Genomic DNA, 22229 nt, shown 5'->3' with positions numbered 1-22229 from the left:
CTGTCAAAGAAGCTGATCATGTTGTTGTTTTTGACGTTAGAGTACAGGCTTCTGTGTAAAATGGCAAAAAAAACAAACATTGATCCTTAACACTAGGCATTGGCTTGAGACCTCCTTCTTTGTCGTTGGGTTTCAGAAAAACTACATAATTATAAACTGTTGGTGTTTTGCCCAGGCCTTGAAAGCCTGGGTCTTATGTAAAATCCCATTTGATTTCCTATCTGGATCCAGAAATTTCATTTTTTAAATATTTTTTAATGGTTATTTATTTTTTTAGAGAGAGAGACAGAGACAGAGAGAGACAGAGAGTGAGTGGGGGAGAGGCAGAGAGAGGGAGACACAGAATCTGAAGCAAGCTCCAGCCTCTGAGCTGTCAGCACAGAGCCTGATGCAGGGCGTGAACTCATTAACCACGAGATCATGACTTGAGCCGAAGTCAGATGCTCAACCAACTGAGCCACCCAGGCGCCCCTAGAAATTTCATTTTTAATCAGACAAATATACAAGTATCAGGGAAATAGATTAATACAACCCAGGTAATAGTACACGTATTTTGAAGGTCTAATTATTTAATTGTAATAATTGAAAAATCTGCAACAAGTATCTTTAACCTCTGCAGATAAATTTGAAATGATTTTTATTTCATCTTGAATCATTTTTACAGCACATATTAATTCTATGACTATCAGTATATTACAATGTTGGTAAATTCATAATTTTTGAGGGGAAGTATTTAATTTATCATGTATATTTTACAATTATAGCTTTTTAAAAATCTCTATGTAAAATTCAAAAGAAGAAAAATGTGTTTAGAAAACTGTATAACGTAAAAGAAAATACCTCCTTGGTAGCACTATTGCATTTATGCTATTCTCCAATATGTACACATTAAAGGATTTTGTGCTTTATTTTGAGCAAACATCTTTATAACTTGTAACATTAAGTGTATACAAACTAATTTATATTAATACTCATAGATCTTATAAATATTTATACATTTTAATTAATATTTTATTAATAATTATACCTCTGTTTATAAGATCCGTTTGCCCTTGGTCTCCTGTCTACCTTCACATACATACTTTACCTTATTTCATAATTATTGATATTGAAACAAATATGTGCTTCTATGCCTGCTTTATTTTTTTTTATTCAAAAATAGTTTTTGAAAGGAGAACAGTGAAAGTGGTTACATTGTGGAAATATTCTAGGAGCTTCAAAATGTAAACATTGTGACTCATCATTTGTATCGGAGATTCCCTTTGTTTTACGATTCAAAGTTTACTTGAAAAGATAATTACATATACTAGCCTGTTTATTTTTTTTAAGTGATGTAGCATTCATCATGGAAAATGTTGAATATAAAGTCCTTTATGAATTCAATTTTAGTGGATTAAGTTTCTATATTCACTACTTATAACATTTTTATTTAAAATTATTTTATTTTATTTTTATTATTTTTTTTTCTATTTTTAAAATTTTTAAAATTTACATCCAAGTTAGTTAGCATATAGTGCAACAATGATTTCAGGAGTAGATTCCTTAATGCCCCTTATCCATTTAGCCCATTCCCTCCCTCCCACAACCCCTCCACCAACCCTCTGTTTGTTCTCCATATTTAAGAGTCTCTTAGGTTTTGTCCCCCTCCTTGTTTTTATATTATTTTCGCTTCCCTTCCCTTATGTTCATCTGTTTGGTATCACTACTTACAACATTTTAATCCATTTTCTCAATCAGCTAGATATAACTCTATAGTTGAAAGATATTTAAAAGATAAAAAATAATGTGATTTAAATCCGCAGGGAACAGAAATGATACCATAATATGAAATATTATTTTGGCCAACTGTTACTACAATACAAAATAAAACTAGAAAAAATTAATAGGATAGATGTTGAGTAAATAATTAATATATATTGTAACACATGTTATTAGATAAATCAAGTACTTTGCAAATCACTCATTGAGTAAAGCACAATTTATACGAAGTCTGGGACTATTGGGAATGCAGGACAAAGACATATAAAAGGTGGAAACTGAAAGCTGGGATCAGTTCTTCCTTGATTGTTCTGGCATTTATGTCCCTCCCTTCGCTAGAGAAATGAAGAACATTTTCCGGAGATTATGATGACTACATCCATATTATTATTTCCCTTATAACTTGTGAAACAAATACAGCTAGGAAAACTGGATACACAAAATATTTTTCCACTGAATCATTACTTGAATTTAAACAATAGAAGACCTTAGTACGTAACATGAAATAAGAATTTTACTAAAGTAGGCTTCTGAAACAATAAATTTAACCAACAACACAAGGATTACAAGAGAGAAGACAGTTATATTAAAATGTATTCACTGTCCAAAAAAATGTATGAGTCAAAATTAATACGATGCAAATTAGACTTCAAGATAAAAAACAATTATTGGGGATAAAGAATTTTGTTGCTTAATATTTACCAGGAAGATATAAAAACCCTGGTTTGTTATAAATTTAACAATATACTTCTAAAATATACTTGTTACTGCATTACGGCAAAGTAAACATAAAAGTATATAAATAATGCTACACTTTTATGCACATATACATGTGCTCATAAGTATAAATGTGTTTCAATATTGAAAGTTAGCGAAGGAAAGGCAAAGCAGAATGTAGACTTTAGTGAAGACATTGAACTTAATTTAGGTCATGAAACTTAGATCTGGTTGTAGTAAAAAAAAAAAGAGAGAGAGAAGGGAAGAAACTCTTATTTATTAATGTCTACAACATGGTAGTTAACTAATTTAATCACTAACAATTATTTCATGCGTTCTCAGTAATAAAGTTGTTCAAAACACTCTTTATGGAAGAGCTGCAATAAGCTTGAAAACAATCTTTATTATAATTTTACTGATAAGGAGATTGATACTTAGCTAGGATAAAATGACTCATATTTCATACAATCATCACACCAGATCTTTAGAAAGACTGCTATTGGTCAGAAAGGTCAAACACATTGGCCAAAGACACATGCCTGGTAGGTAGTGGAGCCAAAATTTACTTTAGACTTTACTCAATACAATATCTTGCCCTTTTTCTATTATGTTATGCTACATATATCATATGTAAGTAATTCAGCATAAGTGAAAATGAGCATGATGAGTGAGGTCTCTAAGAGAATCATCTGTGATAAAAAGCCACCTTTGCTGGGAAGAAATTTAAGTCACACAATAATTGTGCATAGGAAATAAAAGATTTTGAAATCTCAGCTGAGTTTTTGTGTGTGCACTTTCAACTGTATTTGATTTTTTCTTAATTTTTTTAACGTTTATTTTGGAGAGAGAGAAAGACAAGATGTCATGTGCAAGTGGGGGAGGGGCAGAGAGAGAGGGAGACAACAGAATCCGTAGCAGGCTCCAGGCTCTGAGCTGTCAGCCCAGAGCCCAACGCAGGGCTCAAACCCATGAACCATGAGATCATGACCTGAGCCAAAGCCAGATGCCCAACTGACTGAGCCACCCAGGAGCCCCATCAATTGTATTTCATGTTTTTTTTTCCAATTTACATTTTATTTATTTATTTTATTTATTTATTTTAATTTTTTAAATCTTAAAGCTCTAAAGTTTCATGTTAAAATTAAATGTTAATTATGGAGTTAAAATAATAACTCCTAAGTCATAATTAATTTATGAGATGACTTAGTGCTTAAACAAGTTTAAAAGGCAGAGATTCTTAAGTATTTTTATTTCAGGACTCCTTAATACTCTTAAAACTTGAGAACCACAAAGAGGTTTTGTTTGTGTGAGATTATAGATATAGATATAGATATATACATAATTGTTAAATATATAATTGTTAAATATATAATTGTTATATATTTGCACATTAGATATTAAAAATGATAAATTTTGGAAATATGTATTAATAATCATTAGTAAAGTAATAGTAATAAATCCATTATCTGTCATGTAATATATTTTTATAAAAATAACTTTACTTCCAAAACACACAAAAAATCTGATAATGAGTGCCATTTTTTTACATTTTGCCAAAACTTTTTAATGTTGGCTTCATAGACCACAACTGAATTCTCCCCTTCTGCTATCAATCTCCTATTATATCAGATGTCATGCCACCCTTAGAAAACTCCATAGTACATTTTTGAAGAATAAAAGTAAAAAATGATGAATAACAGTATAATTTAAAAATTATTTGACCTCATGGAGCCCTTAGAGTGTTCTGAGGATTGGCTCACTGAATGGGTGAATACTGATGAAAAGAGAAAAAATCCAGTCAGTAGGCTTCTCGGGATACACTCCCTGCATTCAAATCCTGACCCATAGTTACTAGTTGTGTGACCTTGGGCAAGGTATGTAACTTCTCTGTCTTCATTTTTCTCACCTGTAATATAGCCACAACAATAACTATACTTTACTCACAAGACCAGCATTTTGTGTTGCTATTTGATCACACACTTAAAGTAGTGCTTGGCACAGAACACTATATGGTGTTTGATAAATAAATGGAAAAAATCTAAAGCAGGGATGCATAGGGTCATAGCCCACGCACTCAGTGGAAAACAGGTCATAATATTCTCATATCCATACACTTAGCTTGTAGATTTCATGGTAAAGAATCATTGCCCAAAGCAGTTTGACATCCAATATTTAAATAAAATTATTCATTTAAAAAATACCATTGATTAATCTTATTCTTTCATCAAACTTTCACTGAGACACATGAAAACTGGAATTTTTTTCTCCGAAAGTCAATCAAAACACAACAACATACCTTTAGATCTTGAGAAACACAGCTGCCTAATGCTCTGAAAGAACTAAAAAAGAGGTGACAAGAACATCTTAAAATTAGCTATTAAATTAGCTAATTTAAATGATATCAAATATGACCAGTTGATATGTGATATATTAAAAATAGTTATCCCAGAAATGTTTGCAGACCCAACTTATCCTTTGGGCCATATCTTATGTTGGCAAAATAGGAATTTAACTTCATCAATCCATTTAGGTAAATGCATCTTCATTCATTTGAATTGGGTAACACTGACAACAGAAACTAATTTGCATGACATCTGGTATACTAAGGCATTTTTTAAATTCAATTTTTAAAATTCCCTGACAAATGTTTTATTTTCTTTTTTTTTTTCTTTTTTTTTTTTAACGTTTATTTATTTTTGAGACAGAGAGAGACAGAGCATGAACAGGGGAGGGGCAGAGAGAGAGGGAGACACAGAATCTGAAACAGGCTCCAGGCTCTGAGCTGTCAGCACAGAGCCCGACGCGGGGCTCGAACTCACAGACTGTGAGATCATGACCTGAGCCGAAGTCGGACGCTTAACCGACCGAGCCACCCAGGCACCCCCAAATGTTTTATTTTCTAAAAAATTGACCAGCAAAGGAATAGGAGATAAAACTGACAACAGCCTTTCAAAGCACCAGGAAAGATATACATTAATGAAACTTCCTATTTGAAGTTTTCTGATACCTCCACTTTATTTACCCTCTGTTGAAAGAGACTTTTTGCTCCTTAGTATTCTGATAACAGTTTATCTCACTACTTTTTCTGTGTGGAATTTATTTTAAGCCTTGATATAAAAGGTTTAAATGTAAAAATAATATATCTTTACCACAAAGACTCATTGAGGTTTGGAAAAGGAATCCCCTGCAGGCCTCAGGCAGGGCTACATGCAAAGTGGGCACTTAATCTGTTCACAACAAGTAAATTAAAACCCTTATGGTAAAAATAGCTTCTACAAAGCTCCTGGAAATAGTACTTGAGCAATAGTCATCATACTGTCCTCTAAGGAACATTTTGTTGAGTAGAGAGAAAAAAAGAATCATAAGTTTTCAGATAAATGCATTTTGCTCAGTTTTGATGTGATTTTTCCGTTCCTTTTGGAATTTCACCACATTACACAAAATTCACATATTATAAATACACATTATACATAATGAAAAATATTTCATAATGAATGACAGATTTATTCTAATTTTATTTTATGTATTGGGATCATGTGCATTTCATTTAAAATGTAAGATCAGGGGCGCCTGGGTGGCGCAGTCGGTTAAGCGTCCGACCTCAGCCAGGTCACGATCTCGCGGTCCGTGAGTTCGAGCCCCGCGTCGGGCTCTGGGCTGATGGCTCAGAGCCTGGAGCCTGTTTCCGATTCTGTGTCTCCCTCTCTCTCTGCCCCTCCCCCGTTCATGCTCTGTCTCTCTCTGTCCCAAAAATAAATAAACGTTGAAAAAAAAAATAAATAAAATAAAATGTAAGATCAGGGTGACTGGTGGCTCAGTGAGTTAAGCATTCCACTTTGGCTCAGGTCATGATCTCACAGTTGATGAGTTCAAGCCCAAGTCAGGTGCTATGCTGACAAGTCAGATCCTGGAGCTTGCCTCAAATTCTGTGTCTCCCTTTCTCTCTGACCCTCGCCTGCTCATGCTCTCTCTCGCGCGCGCTCTCTTTCTCTCTCTCTCTCTCAAAAATAAACTTAAAGGGGCGCCTGGGTGGCGCAGTCGGTTAAGCGGCCGACTTCAGCCAGGTCACGATCTCGCAGTCCGTGAGTTCGAGCCCCGCATCAGGCTCTGGGCTGATGGCTCAGAGCCTGGAGCCCGTTTCCGATTCTGTGTCTCCCTCTCTCTCTGCCCCTCCCCGTTCATGCTCTGTCTCTCTCTGTCCCCCCAAAAAAATACATAAACGTTGAAAAAAAAATTAAAAAAAAAATAAACTTAAAAAAATTTAATATAAATAAAATAAAATAAAATGTAAGATCATAAGTTTCAATGTGATTTTCTTTTCCTTAGAATGTTTTTTCTTATAGAAAACTAAATGCTCTTTTAAAATAGAAGCTCACAAAAAGGCTATTAGAGGTCAGCAGTAAAATTTGTTTTTCTTTAAAACAATGAGATCATAATCTAATATACATGAATTATTATACGTAACATGTAAAAGAACACACAGGTAAAATGTTAAACATTATTGAAATTATTTGGACATGTCTTGTTTATTTTTTGTTACAATACTTAAATATCAAGCATACCAATGATAAATACATTCTACATTATAATTAGAAAAAAATCTTAAAAATCTTAAAATTGACATACGGTACACATACAACAGCCTGGTCTCCAAGCCTGCTTCTTTCACCCTTCCCCAATCAAAAGCTGTGCTCCCAGAGATAATGTTCTAATTAACCAAAATGAAGCCAACAGAGTGAACTCTGAGTTCGAATGCAAAGTGTCATAGCAACCAGCAGAAAAGAGTGTTTTTAGTGTGTGTTTATGTTAGTTAAAAACAAAAACTCATTGAGATAAAAATGAGAAAGAATGAAATATGGCCCTTTGTAGCAACATGGATGGAACTGGAGAGTGTGATGCTAAGTGAAATAAGCCATACAGAGAAAGACAGATACCATATGGTTTCACTCTTAGGTGGATCCTGAGAAACTTAACAGAAACCCATGGGGGAGGGGAAGAAAAAAAAAAAGAGGTTAGAGAGGGAGAGAGCCAAAGCATAAGAGACTCTTAAAAACTGAGAACAAACTGAGGGTTGATGGGGGGTGGGAGGGAGGGGAGGGTGGGTGATGGGTATTGAGGAGGGCACCTTTTGGGATGAGCATTGGGTGTTGTATGGACACCAATTTGACAATAAACTTCATATATTGAAAAAAAAATGAAATGGTAAATCCTCTTAAAACGGTAAAGCTTCAGCTTTTTCTGCTGCCTGACTTGATGATGAAAAAATAGATTGAACATTGTTGTTTCACTCTTATTAGCATAAGTGATCATAATGATATATCCCCTGGGTTTCTTGCTTTCTTGGTTAGATACAATACTCCTTCATGCCAGAGATTTACTGGAAATCACTGAATCTTCTTTTTTTTTTTTTTTTACTTTTATTGAAGTACACTTTATATGGTTAGCTCATTATTAAAAGAATCATTGCCTTACCCATACATGATTGTTCATATATCACTATAATATGAATAAAAAAGAACTTGTCAAATCCTTTCCCAGCTTAACATTGTAGATAAAAGTCATCAATTAATACATAAGAAATAAAAGGAATATGTTTAAAAACATTTCTCATTTTTCAATGATTGTTTCTGAAGCAATTTTAAGTAAAATATAGCATCTTGCATTTTAGTGGAATCATTAGACGATTCATGAGTTACTTAACAATGTGACTCTGGAAATACAATACATTTGTAAATATAAGTGTGATAGTACTTATATTTTATGCTATCTTCTATGGTAATAATATATAATAAATTAAATATAATTTAATAAATAAAATATAAAATATAAAATAATAAATAAAATATAAATAATAATAATACTGTATATTTTTTCTATATTTTATTTATTTTTTAAATTTTTTAAAGTTTATTTATTTTGAAAGAGAGAGTGCACACATGTGAGTGGGGGAGGGGTAGAAAGTGAGGGAGAGAGAGAATCCCAAGCAGGCTCCGCACTGTCAGTGTGAAACCTGATGCAGGGCTCAAACTCACAAAACCCTGAGATCATGACCTGAGCCAAAATCAAGGGTCTGGCATTAACCTGACTGTGCCACCCAAGCACCACTATATATTCTAAGTAATATTTTTTAACCTGTAGAATTACTTTGTATGGTATTTTTCCTATGTGAATACATAACATATTATGTTGATGTCAAATAGTGTCTAATTAAAATATAATATTTTTACTCTTAAGCATTATCTGATACTGAAAAAGTTATATTTCAGATTTGTATCACATATGTATGTATATATAAAAATACATATATATTGTATATATGTGTGTATATGTAATTACCGCTATAATATTTATTTTCAGGTAAGCATTATGCAATTCTTGTCCTGTAAGAAATACTATTTTCTAATACTACTAAATTTATGGTTAAATAATGCTTATATTGATAGAACATTTTTTTCTCTTTCCACATATTTAAAAGGTTGTTTTGTCTTTCCAAACACCCTGCAAAGCAAAGATAATGCATTATTAGTCCTCTTAAAAGATATAATATTCTAAGAAAAAAATATATATGTATGTGAATATTCCAAACTAATCTAATTAATGGCAGAGACAAAAAATGTACCTTCTGACTTCTAAAGGTAGGCGTTATGGGATTCATCATATAATTTGCCAACTATACACCAAATTTATTTCCAGGAATGCCATATCTGAAGAAAACAAATTATTTACCTCAACAGGAAAGAAAATGTAACACATGGAAATTTAAATAAATATTACATTAATGTGTAGAATAAAACTACTTGTGATATGAAAAAAAGTTGATAGTTGTTACAGTTGATGAACACATATTGATAACTAAAGTCCATGGTCTACATTAGGGTTAGCTCTTTGTATTGTACATACCATGGATTTTGACAAATGTGTAATAACATGTAACTCCCATTATAGTATTGTACAGAAAAATTTTACTGTTCTAAGAATCCCACCTATTTATCCCCTCTGTCCTTCCCCCTTGGACCCTTGAAAACCACTAATCTTTTTACTATCTCTATAGACTTCTCTAGAATGTCATATAGTTAGCATAATACAGTATGTAGTTTTTTTTAGATTGTGTTGTTAGTAATATGCCTTTAAAGTCCTTCAGTGTCTCTTTGTGGCTGAACATTTCTTTTTCTTTTTTCTGGTATCACTGAGTAAATAGATGTGTGGATGTAGCACAGTTTCTTCATGCATTTACCTGTGCTGAAGGACATCTTGGTTGCTTCCAAATTTTTGACAATTATGAGTAGAACTGCTACAAATATTCATGTGCTGTGTTTTGTGTGGACCTGTTTTCAATTTGTTTGAGTAAATCCCAAAAATCTCAAAAGCTCACTTGCTATATCATACGGTAAGAGTTTGTTTACCTTTCTAAGAAACTGCCAGACACTGTTAAATGATTATAAATTTTAATATCATTATTATACTTTTCCCTTTCCCTTTATTTTTTTGTTTACCAAATTACTATAATTCCATTTCCCCATTAACCCTAACCAGGCACATATATTATTTATAAATAGAAAAATGGATTTTTTTCCACTGACACATTATTTATGTTACCATAATACCCCAATTTTTCCACATTTCTCTGCACTTTTCTCTTGGTAGTATAATACTTTTTAATCTTCCCTACCACATGCCATTCCTCAAGTTCCCAATTCCCAAAGTCCTAAATGTTATGGCTATTTTATTAACTATAATCCCCCCTACAATATATTTTCTTTGGCTCAACTTTCAAAATCCTATTTAGAAATCTTGTTTAGGTGGCTTAGTCAGTCGAGTGGCTGACTCTTGATTTTGGCTCAGGTCATGATCCCAGGGTTGGGCTTCATGCTTAGCTTAAGATTCTCTCTCCCTCTTCCTCTGCCCCTCTGCCCAACTTGTGCGCTCTCGCTCTCTCTCTCTCTCTCTAAAAAAAAAAAAAAAAAATCCTATTTGGAAATCATTACATATTCTCATACAATCTGCTTTTAACTATTACTCTCTATCCATTTCTCCCATCTCTCAAATGTGGTTTTGGAGTTTTTGTATATTTTCAAATATCTTTGTTTTACCCTGAATGACAATGTGGGTGGATAGAGGATCCCACTGCATTCAGGCTCCAGTGCTACATATCAGAAGTCTGATGCCAGTTGGACATCTTTGTTCTTTTTCTCTGTGAACTTGTAATATTTTTATCTTCTTATTTAGAGTTCAGCAATATTAACATAATTTGCCCTCTCTGTGTGTTTTCTCATTAATTTACCCTGAGTAATGGTGACACCTTTCAATCTGTAGACTCAGATCTTTCCTACTAAAGGGAAATTTTATTCCATAAATTGTTTAATTATTGCTTCTCCTACATCTGTTCTATTTCTTCTTTTCAGATCTATCTTTCGAAGTCTTTTTTTTAAAAATCATTTCCTTCATGATTACTTCACTTTAATGTTTTGCTTTGTGCTTTGAGATCTTCTTGCCCTTGATTTTCCAGAGCATTTATTTTAGCCTCAGAAAGGACCTACTAATCATTTATTTCATCTATTTAATTTTAGCTTAAAAATTATTTAAGCTCTGAGGAATATTATTTTTGTTGTAGATAGTTCTGTGTGTGTGTGTGTGTGTGTGTGTGTGTGTGTGTGTCGAGGGTGGGGGAGAAACAGAGAGAGAGACAGAGACAGAGAAAAGCAGAGAAAGACAGAGATAGAGAGAGACAGAGAGACAGATCCATTCATTCCCTCTTTCTCCTGTTGCATTTCATTTGGCTTGCATTTTGGTTGTAATACTTCCCTGTCTGGTAGGCTATTGTCTCTTTTTGTGAGCTATTTTTGTGATCTCCAATCCAATTATCTAAATATTTGTGATGGTGAATTCCTGTGGTAGGTGGGTGTAATGCAAGTGAGGTCTTAGCACAGTACTCTCTGGAGGTGCATAGAAAATGCCTATCTGCTTATTTATCTTCCTCACTATTCCAGGCTCAAAGGTTGAGAAGATTCAGCCCATACATTCAATTCTTTCCTGAACTTTAAATGTCTGGAAACATACACACTTATGTGGCATTGATACTGAAGTTCCCCTCAGGTCACTGAGAGAGTGTCAGGTTCTCCTGGGACTCTGCCATTGCCCTGCTGCCCTGCTTGGGTCAGTTCATCTTCATGTATTGCAGGCACGTGGGGGAAAGGAGTAAAGGCCATCCACAGAGCCAGAAGCCTATTGTCACCATTCATTCCAACAGCTGCCTGACTCAGAAAAGGCTTAGAGTTGGAAACAAAAGCAGTGGCTCTCTGAGAGTCTCTCTGAGAGAGAGTCAGGCATTAGGACATGAATGACATGGGAAGCGTGTGTGTTGCTCTTGCTGGTTTGTGCTCTGGGTGAACATGGTCTGGAGCAAGAAAATATATTGATTTAGTGTAGTAATTATAGATAAGTATTTAATTTTAGATCTATATAATATCATTACTTTATTTCTATGGGATAAAAATGATAGCTAGACAATGTAGGAAATAATAATTGCAACATTTAAGTAGTGGAGGCTACTATGTATCCAACATTTCCCAAATATATGTTTTTAGGACACATCATTTTCTCCATTTTACAGATAAAGGGCCAGAGAGTGAGAATCTTTAAATAACTCCAAAGTCACACCACTGATAATTTCTACGCTCCACCTTTTTATTCACTGACACACTGCCCCATACCTCATATGTGTGAGAGAGCCTGACAAAAAAATCTGCCTTAATGCTTAACAAACACTCTTTCCCATATACTCCTATAATGCAAAGTCTACATTCAATTTGTCTTTCTGGTTTTCAGCTTGTTTGATTTGATTGATGCATGTGAAAATTATTTTTAACAGAAGGAGCTACAGCAATTTAAGCTTCTATTGAATGTTGAAAAACAACTCAGATTCTTGAGGTGATAAGAAATGAGACTTACTTCTAGATGCTTATATGTAGAAGAAGCCTTTTATATTTTTCATACACTGCGGATATTCAAATAAATGTAGTTTTTTAAATATCTTTTTAAATTTATGCTTATTTATTTTTAAGAGAGAGAGACAAAGAGAAACTCCAGAGAGTGAGTGGGGGAGGGGCAGGGGGAGAAAGAGAAAGACAGAGAGACAGAGACAGAGACAGAGACACAGAATCTGAAGAAGGCTCCAGGCTCTGAGCTGTCAGGACAGAGCCCAATATGGGGCTTGAACTCACAGATCGCGAGATCATGACCTGAGCTGAAGTTGGACACAACCAACTGAGCCTCCCAGGCACCCCCAAATAAACGTAGTTTTTTAATGAAAAAAGTAATCCACCTCTCTTTGGTCATTGGTACTTTAAACATTCAATAATTAGGCTCAAAAGAAATTTTTCTGAGGTCTCAGAAGCATGGAATTTTGCACTATTTTAATTTTTTATTCATTTTGGGATTTTAGTACGTGAACATGAGACTTGGGGCTGAGAGATAAGAAGAATATTTTTAGTTCACCCATTAATTTAATAATTCAGGAATATTTGAATATCTACCATCTTCCGGATTTTGTTTAGGTGATGCAGATGGAAGGAAGGACAGGAAAACATCTCCCTTACCTCAAGTAATTGAAAATACTAACGTTATAGTTAGAATCATGTCTTCTCTTCCTTTTATCTTACTCTCCTAGATCCTCTCATTAGTTATTAATGTAGAAATTAGGAATGGTTAATTTTTTACTTTGAAATATTAAAATGATAATTTACATGGTTCTAATTAACTAAAATTCCAAATAGAATTATTACTTAAAATTCAAACAGTTAACTTGGAATGTGAATAGATATTAGAATAATCTCCTTTGTAGAATTTTGAAAAAAATGTTTATTCATTTTGAGAGGGAGAGGGTGAGAGAGAGGGCACTCGTGAGCTGGGGAGGGGCAGAAAGGAAGAGAGACAGTCCCAAGCCAACTCCACATTCAGCTCAGAGCCCAACAATGGGCTGGACCTCATGACCCTGAGATCATGACCGTGGATCATGACTTGAGCTGAAATTAAGAGTCGACACTTAAGGGACTGAGCCACCCACTCCTCCTTTATAGGATTTTTTTAACACAATGATGTTAAAAAAAATTAATGATAACAGTTGGAGAGAACCTTGGTTGCAAAATCAAATCTGATAATTCTCCCTTATTACAGTAGTCTTGTTGTTATCTTCATGTATTATATACTATGTTTAGTCTTTTGGACCTTTTATATTGTAGTGGTTATTATAATATTTAAGAAAAATTAACTACTGCTTTAAAAACATGAACACATGCTAACCATCAGAATTTCTTTTTAAATCCCATCAATTCATAATCATGAATCCTGAGTGCAAACTTCTAAGCCTCAGGAAATCCAAAATGATCCTTGTAAATCTAAAATGTGGTTCCAAGTTTTGTTTGAATTAGCCCTTAAATAACAGGTCTTGGTAATCTGTAAACAGTTAAATAACTCTGTGTACTACTTATTGGTCTAAATCTTTGCTCTATTACCACCTGATCATATTTATGTTGAAATAGAAAGCTTAAAAACAACACTGTGAAAAAATTTTATTTTCTTAAAATGTGCACATGCCCACCTGGCAAGTAAGAAACATTAAGTTAGCAAATTCACCTATCTAAAGTAAATTTGGAGATTAAAGGTCTCATTTACTATCCCCCAACTTTTATATCTGAGGTGAGCAGCACCTCACCCACTTCCTGAGCCCTAATTTTCATCAATTTAACACTTAAGAATACCCCGTATTACTGAGAGACTGCTTTGGAATGAAAATAGAATAATTGCTGCAAATTTTGCAGGTGAATTTATAGAGCCTGATAGATTTTAAAAATCAGTATAAATTGTCACTAATGATGTATTTTTTAAGTGTTTGAGATAAAAATGCTATGTCCACTGCTAAGAAATCATATTTTAACAGGCATTATTTTTTTTTAATTAAAGATACCCATATTGATTTTTTTAAAGGCTAGCTATGAACACATATCATAAAGCAGTTAAGAAGTTATGATCAGAAAGAGTAAAGCCTGGGATTATAATTAAATATCTTAATTAAAATATGGTAGCATTTAAATAAGATGACTAAAATATAATGTATCATGATATCGAAATTTAGATATCCTCTTACTAAGGAACAGATAATGAATGTGTTTATAGTGAAAGATTTTTTAAAAATCTCAGTCATTGATTTTGTAAAAATAAATCTCAATCGCATGAGAACTAGAGAATTATATAAATTGAACATATTTCAATGAGATTAAACAATGTACAATTAATGAACATTTATTGAGTATGCAGAATCCTGCATTAGCAACTGCAGAGACATTTACAAATAAAAGAGGGCATTTGGGTGGCTCAGTCTTTAAGCATTCAACTCTTGGTTTGTGCTCAGGTCATGATCTCACAGTTTCAGGTGTTTGAGCCCTGCATCAGGCTCTGTGCTGGAGGCACGGATCCTGCTTGGGATTCTCTCTCTCTCTCCCTCTCTCTCTGTCCTTCCCCTACCCATGCTCTCTCTCTCAAAAATAAATAAACTTAAAAAATAATAAAAGAATGTGAGCTTCAAGTAGCTTACATTATAGCAGAAGAGTCACATATACACATAAGCATACACAGACCACCTTGAAAACATTAATAAATATTTGCACACTTAATGTGACTTCATCAGGGGTGCCTGGGTGGCTCAGTCAGTTAAACGTCAGACTCTTTATTTTGGCCCAGGTCATGATCTCACGGTTCATGACATTGAACACTGTACTGCGGAGCCTGTTTAGGATCCCCTCTCTCCCTCCGTCTCTGCCTCTCTCTCTCTCTCTCTCTCTCTCTTTCTCACTCTCTCTCTCAAACTAAATAAACAAAAACATTTAAATATAGCTTGATCAAACACTGACAAACTAATGTTGGCAGGCTTTGGAGCTAGCAGGCTTGGTGCCAGTCATGGTTTGCTAGTGACTGGCTATCTGGTAAATCAACTAACAGCCGGTCTAGAGCTGGGTTTCCTCTTTGCAGTATTAGGATAATTATCCCCAGGTCATAAGACTGTATAGAGGGTTAAATGAAACAAGATATGGGATATTATGTTTGTGCAGGTCAATAGCTAAGACGCTCAAACCCTACTAGCAATTATTTTTTTATAGACACCTATGTAAAATATTTTATAAAGACTCTGTTCCTAGGTACATAGCAAAGAAGTCAACCATTGGAGAACTTCTCTTAGGAGAAATTAGTTTGCATCCAGAACATTGTAAGGTCCTGAAGGATATTAAATGCGTCAAAAGAGGAACTTCAGCTTGGAAAAGCAGCATACACCTAGGCATGATAATAAGTTATGTTTCTGGAATTATGGGAATATTATACAAGAAATTTGCTTGGGTTGATGTTGTTTCATTGTCTCAGCTGAGTGTTTGGGAAACATCTGTCTCACTATTCCCATACTCTTCATCTTCAATGAATCCATGTAAGTAATATTTTAAGAGCTACACTTTTAATCATTGTGACTCAAATGCTGGTTTAGAACAAGCTAGCTCATTATAACTGTAAGTCCAGTATTTCTTAATAATTTTATCCAGAAATTGAGATTAATTGGTCAAGTCTTACTACCAAGAAGCCTTTATGCAATATCAGTGAAATGTCCCAGAACAGCATTAAAAAACACATTCTCTTCCATTTGAAAATGTTTTGAATTTGTCTTTTGGATTATGACTCTGATGTGATTGCATCATCTACTTTAAGTGAATTTTATTTCATTTTGGACTATCTTGATGATCAGTCTGTGAGTTTCCTGTGTTCATGAAAGGTCTTACTGATCTTTATGTCCTGAGAACCTATAGTTGGTGTAAATATAATTGAACAAATGAACAAATTAAAATGTTAATGAATGTTATTTTTAATGTTTTTCCCAATATAATATCTATATGCAAATTTTGATTTAAACCTCTGTCTTAAAGGCAGACAACCAATTACTTTCAAATTCTTTGTCCATTTTTACTAATTAACATGTAGGCATCCACATGGTCCAACATAATGCATATTTTACCGTGTGTTGTAGAGATTGTGGAAAAGAAAATTGAAAACAAAATATATTGTCTTTCACAGTAAGACAATTGCAGCTGAACACATAGCTGCTCAAGTAGGGACATTTTCAGCAATTTTTACCATTAAATGTGGCCATGGGATGAGGCCTTGCTAGCAGAATAAAGGAACATGGCAGGTACCACTTCTGTCCAGGGCCTTAAAACATTGCAATGCCCTCCCCCATGTTCTCCTTCTTCCTCCCTTACACAGGAAAGTGAATATGCTTATGTGTCATTCATATGAGGTCAACAACTTAGGAAAATACAGAACAACCGGAAGAAAACACATTCCCAAATGACCAGGTGGAACAAAGCCATTCACCAACCATTCACCAATAACATGATAAGTTACATGTTACATGGTAAATAAATATATGTTTTCTTTAAGACACTAAATTTGGAATCTCTGTTAAATCAGTTTAGCCTTCACCTTAACTAATATAAGTAGTTTGCACACACTTGGATAAAAACAAATATTATAAATTTCTTGGTATTTTGCTGACATGTCGTACATCCATACAACAGCTTGTGAAGTAATCTCGTAGAAGATGGGGTGTAATTACAGCAAAAACTGTCATTTTTATCTTGCAAAGAAAAGGTTAGATGTTCGGCCTCAGTTAGCAGGTAAATAAACTTTGCTTAAATAAATGTAAATTCTTGTTTTTCACTATAGCATATAGATTATAAGGATAATATTCCGATAAGAAAATCAGGCAAATGATTCTTTGCTTATAGATTCTATTACAGAGGCTTCAAAAAAATCCTAACTAAATGGGGTAATTTTTCTTTTGTGTCACCTCCGTGAATTCATATATTGTAATATAAGTATGCTTATTTGTATCTATAAGGCATAATATGTTTGAATATTCTGATATCCTAATTAAGAATATAATAAATGAAAATATGTGGTAGACTGAATAATGACTCCCCCCGCCCCAAAGAAAGTCATGTCTTGATTTCTTCTGGACCCTGTGTTATCTTTGACAACAACAACAAAAAAGGGCTTTGTGGTGTGATTAGATGTAAGATCTTGAGATAAAAGATCATTCTGGATTACCTGGGTGCACCTTAAATGCACACATAGAAAGGGAGAGGCAGTGGGACCACAGACATGAAGACTGAAGTTAATGTGTCCACAAGCCAAGGTATACAGGCAGTCACCAGGAGCTGGTGAGGCAAGCGACTCATTCTTCTTAGGGCCTTTAGAGATACTGTGGCTCTGCCTATACCTTGACCTCAGCCCAATGAAACTGATTTCAGATTTCTTGCCCCCACATAGTTATATATGATACATTTTTATAGTTATATTTTATATATACTTATCCTATAAATTTAGTAGATATATAAAAGTACTAATAACAATTATAAATTTAGAGATAAAATGCCAGCAAATATAGTCCTGCTGAAACTAATTTTATTTTATATTATTTTTATAAAGTTTATACATTTATTTTGAGAGGGGGGTGGCTAGGGGTAGAGAGAAGGAAAGAGAATCCCAAGCAGGCTCCGCTCTATCAGTACAGAGCCTGACGCGGGGCTTGAACTCATGAACCATGAGATCATGACATGAGCTGAAATCAAGAGTCAGATGCTCAACCAACCAAGCCACCCAGGTACCCCTAAAATTAATTTTGGAAGTTATAATGTATGTAGATGTCTATAATTTTCTCATATATTAGAATATTCTTCATGTTAGAAACATAAAGGTATTATCCTGATTTTGGTCAGACTTAAAGTGGTGTGGTATTAAAAAACCCTTTTGACAACCCCAGCAAAATTTACAACTAGTTTTAAATCATGGACATTACCATTTTGATCTGGGAGTAGTAATTTACTAATCAATAAAACAGGAAAACTCTTGCTAGAGATAATGTTTATGTCAATCTCAATAAGTACAAAAAAAAAAAAAACAACTAAGCTTTGTCTTCTCAAACAAGCATAGTCCTTTTTATATATTGTTTTAATTTTCTTCTCAAGAAACTACACTGCAATTTTTTTTTGTTTTTACTTTGCTTTACTTGCTTAATTAGATAAGAAGTATAAAAAGGAATCATTATACGTTTGTGCCACCATAAATCTTATCCAGAGAGAGGTGTTACCTAAAGTAGAACGAAGGTAATATAATTTTTTTCCCACAAATAATGGGTAGTGTGCCTACAGGGCTTAGAGTATCAGTAATTAAGATGTTTTTCTCAATTTATTTTGGTTCATCACAAATTTTAATGTGATCTGCATAAAATATATATGTAGTGTTTCTAGGGTAATGAAAAACAAGCACCAGTGTATTGATCGTTAACTTCAAGTAATAAATTATTGCCATTATAGCAGGAGCCTCACAAGGATCCCTTTCTGAATGTGAATCCCCACATTTCCCAAAGGAACTATTCTGCTGATTTCTATTGCAACCCATGCCATGCTTTCAATTCTAGGTGTATACATTTATAAAGTATGTAAGCATACTATTGTTTCTTTTCAAACTTTGTATAAATGTAATCATAGTGCATATATTTTCACTAAATATTATTTGAGCTTCATGTATATTGTCTACAGTTGTATCTCTTTTAATTGTTATATTTTATTTTTATGTACTCTACCATGATCTATTTATCAATGTTTTTTTATAATTTGTGTCAGATTTGGACAATAATAAACAATGTGTTTGTGAACATTTTTGTATATAATACTGGCACACACGTGTGGGTAGCTCAGTCCGTTTCAGCATCTGACTTTAGCTGGAGCATCTGACTTCGGGTCAGGTAATGATCTCGGGGTTTGTGAGTTTGAGCCCCACAAAGGGCTCGCTGCTGTCTGCACAGACCCAGCTTTGGATCCTATGTCCTCTTCTCACTGACCCCTCCTGACTTGTACTCTCTCCAGTGTAAATGAACATTAAAAAAAAATTGTTTAAAAAAAAGAATTTATCTAGGTGTGTATCTAATAGTGGAATCACTGATCTGTAGAGTTTGTGTACTTGTCATTTTACTAGACAATGCCTAATAGTTTTTTAAAGACCTTGGACTAATCACACTCCCAGACAGTATGTTAACGTGCTTCTGCCACACTCCACTCCCCTGCTTAGCATTGCCATATGTGTTTTTGATAGTTGTTTCCTGCCAATATAGTCTCCCATTCTGTGGTTTGTCTTTTCATTTTCATTGTAGTGTCATTTGATCAACAGAACTTGTTTTTTAAATACAGTGGAATTTATGAGTCTATTTTAATATTTATGTGTTTAGTGTCTTGTTTAATGTATTGTTCTCTCTCTCAAGATTAAAAAAATATATACATTTTGTCTGAAAATTTAGTAATTTTTCTTTCACATTCCTTAATCTACTTGCATCTTTTGTATTATGGGAAGTAGTAGTACTATTTTACATTTTTCTATATGGATGCTCAATTTTCCCAGCCCTGTTATTAAAATAGAGCCTTTTAATTCACTTATCTGAAAAATACAGTATCTGTTCTATATCAAATTGACATAATAAGGCCTTCTGGGGTTTTTATTTTGTCAAATTATCTGTATGTTGATGCTTGCAATGCAAGCCCAACCTTTTTTTTTTTTTTTTTTTTTGTCTTCTTTTCATCCCAAGACACATACACACATACATCTGGTGAGCCTTTGTTTTTTTGTTTTTTTTCAACGTTTATTTATTTTTGGGACAGAGAGAGACAGAGCATGAACAGGGGAGGGGCAGAGAGAGAGGGAGGCACAGAATCGGAAACAGGCTCCAGGCTCTGAGCCATCAGCCCAGAGCCTGACGCGGGGCTCGAACTCACGGACCGCGAGATCGTGACCTGGCTGAAGTCAGATGCTTAACCGACTGCGCCACCCAGGCGCCCCCATCTGGTGAGCCTTTGATTTGAACTGTGCTCAAAGATAAATTGGAAATATTGGACATCTCTGTTATAATTGCAACCTATGAATAAACAAAATTGTATTGTATATAATAAAATATGCTGTACTTACACATTTTTTATATATTTAAAATTATATACTATAATATCTATTTTATTTATCATATAATATATCTTACTTAATATATAATATATATTATATATAATCATAGCCAACAGTAAGAACTTGAAACTTTTTGAGAGAGAGAAAGAGAGAGAGAGAGAGGGAGCATGACTGGGGGAGAGGAGCAGAAGGAGGAGCAGAGAGAGAATCTTAAGCAGGCTCTGTGTCTGTGAGGAGCCCACCTGGAGCTCTATCTCATGACCGTGAGATCATGACACTCAACTGACTGAGCCTACCAAGCGTACCTTTTTCATACTTTTAATGCTGACACTATATATTATTTTTCCCTTTTTTTAGACTGTGAGCTAGAATTGCCACATCATACACAGAAGTTGTGTTAGTGAGCATTAATATCTTGCTGTTGTTATTAAAAGGTAAGATTGGAATGATCTTTTCCATGCTTATCAGCATGATTTCTTTACTTTTTCGAAGGTACTTTTGTAAAATAAAGGAGCTTCTCCATATCAACACTTTGCTTGGAGACATGTTTTAAATCAAGATGAGATTATGACTTTTATTATACATATTTTCTACATCTATTACAATAGATATATACATTTTTTCCCTCTTTTGAGCTATATGGTAGTTTAGATAAATTGATATTCTTTTAATGTGATTCAATCTTGAATCCTATGGCCAAATCCTATTAGTTGATAATATATTATCCTCTTTACATATTGCTGAGATTTGATAATATTTGTTGAGAATTTTTGTTCCTTTGCTCATAAGCAAGAATGGTCTATAATTTCCCTTTCTCAAGCTGTCCAAGATGTTGGTATCAAAATTTTCCTACCCTGATTAAATGGGAAGTTTTCCTTCATTAGTATTTTATTTAAGGAACTGTGTTAGATTGGTATTAATTTTCTTTGAATGTTTGGTTGAATTCATTTGTGAAATTATATGTTTCTGTAATTTTCTATGTGAGATGAATTTTTATCATTGTTGTATAATTTGGTATGTTTAAATTCCTTTTTAATGTTTATTTATTTTTGAGAGAGAGAGAGACAGAGTGCAATCAGGGGAGGGGCAGAGAGAGAGGAAGACAGAATCCAAAGTAGGCTCCAGGCTCAGAGCTGTCAGCACAGATCCTGACCCAGGGCTTGAACTCATGAATTGTAAGATCATGACCTCAGCCAAAGTTGAACACTTAACTGATGAGCCACCCAGGTCCCCCAGAAATAACTAACTTTTAAAAGCTTCTAGCACTCCTAGCTGGAGTCTAAATTTTGTAGTATGGACAACTAAATTTACAACATAAATTGCAAAATTATTTTCAAAAATAGCTCAAATTTTCAAGTAAAGACATGATATACAGATGGTCCCACACTTACGATGATTCCATTTTATTATGGTGTGAAAGTGACACTCATTCAGTAGAAATAATACTTTCAGTGATCTTTTCTCAGGCTAGCAATATGTGGTGTAATATTCTCTCGTGATGCTGGGCAGTGGCAACATACAGCTCCCAGTCAGCCACACAGTCACAGAGGTAAACAAGTGATACACTTGCAACCATTCTGTATTCACAGATCCTTTATGTTTTTCACTTTCTGTACAGTATTCAACAAATCGCATTAGCTATTCAACACTTTGTTATAAAATAGGCTTTGCGTTAGGTGATTTTGCTAACAAAACTGTTCTGAGTACAG

The sequence above is a fragment of the Lynx canadensis genome, chromosome C2 (assembly GCF_007474595.2).
Source record: "Lynx canadensis isolate LIC74 chromosome C2, mLynCan4.pri.v2, whole genome shotgun sequence".
NCBI lineage: Eukaryota > Metazoa > Chordata > Mammalia > Carnivora > Felidae > Lynx > Lynx canadensis.
Note: the sequence above shows the minus strand (reverse complement) of the source record.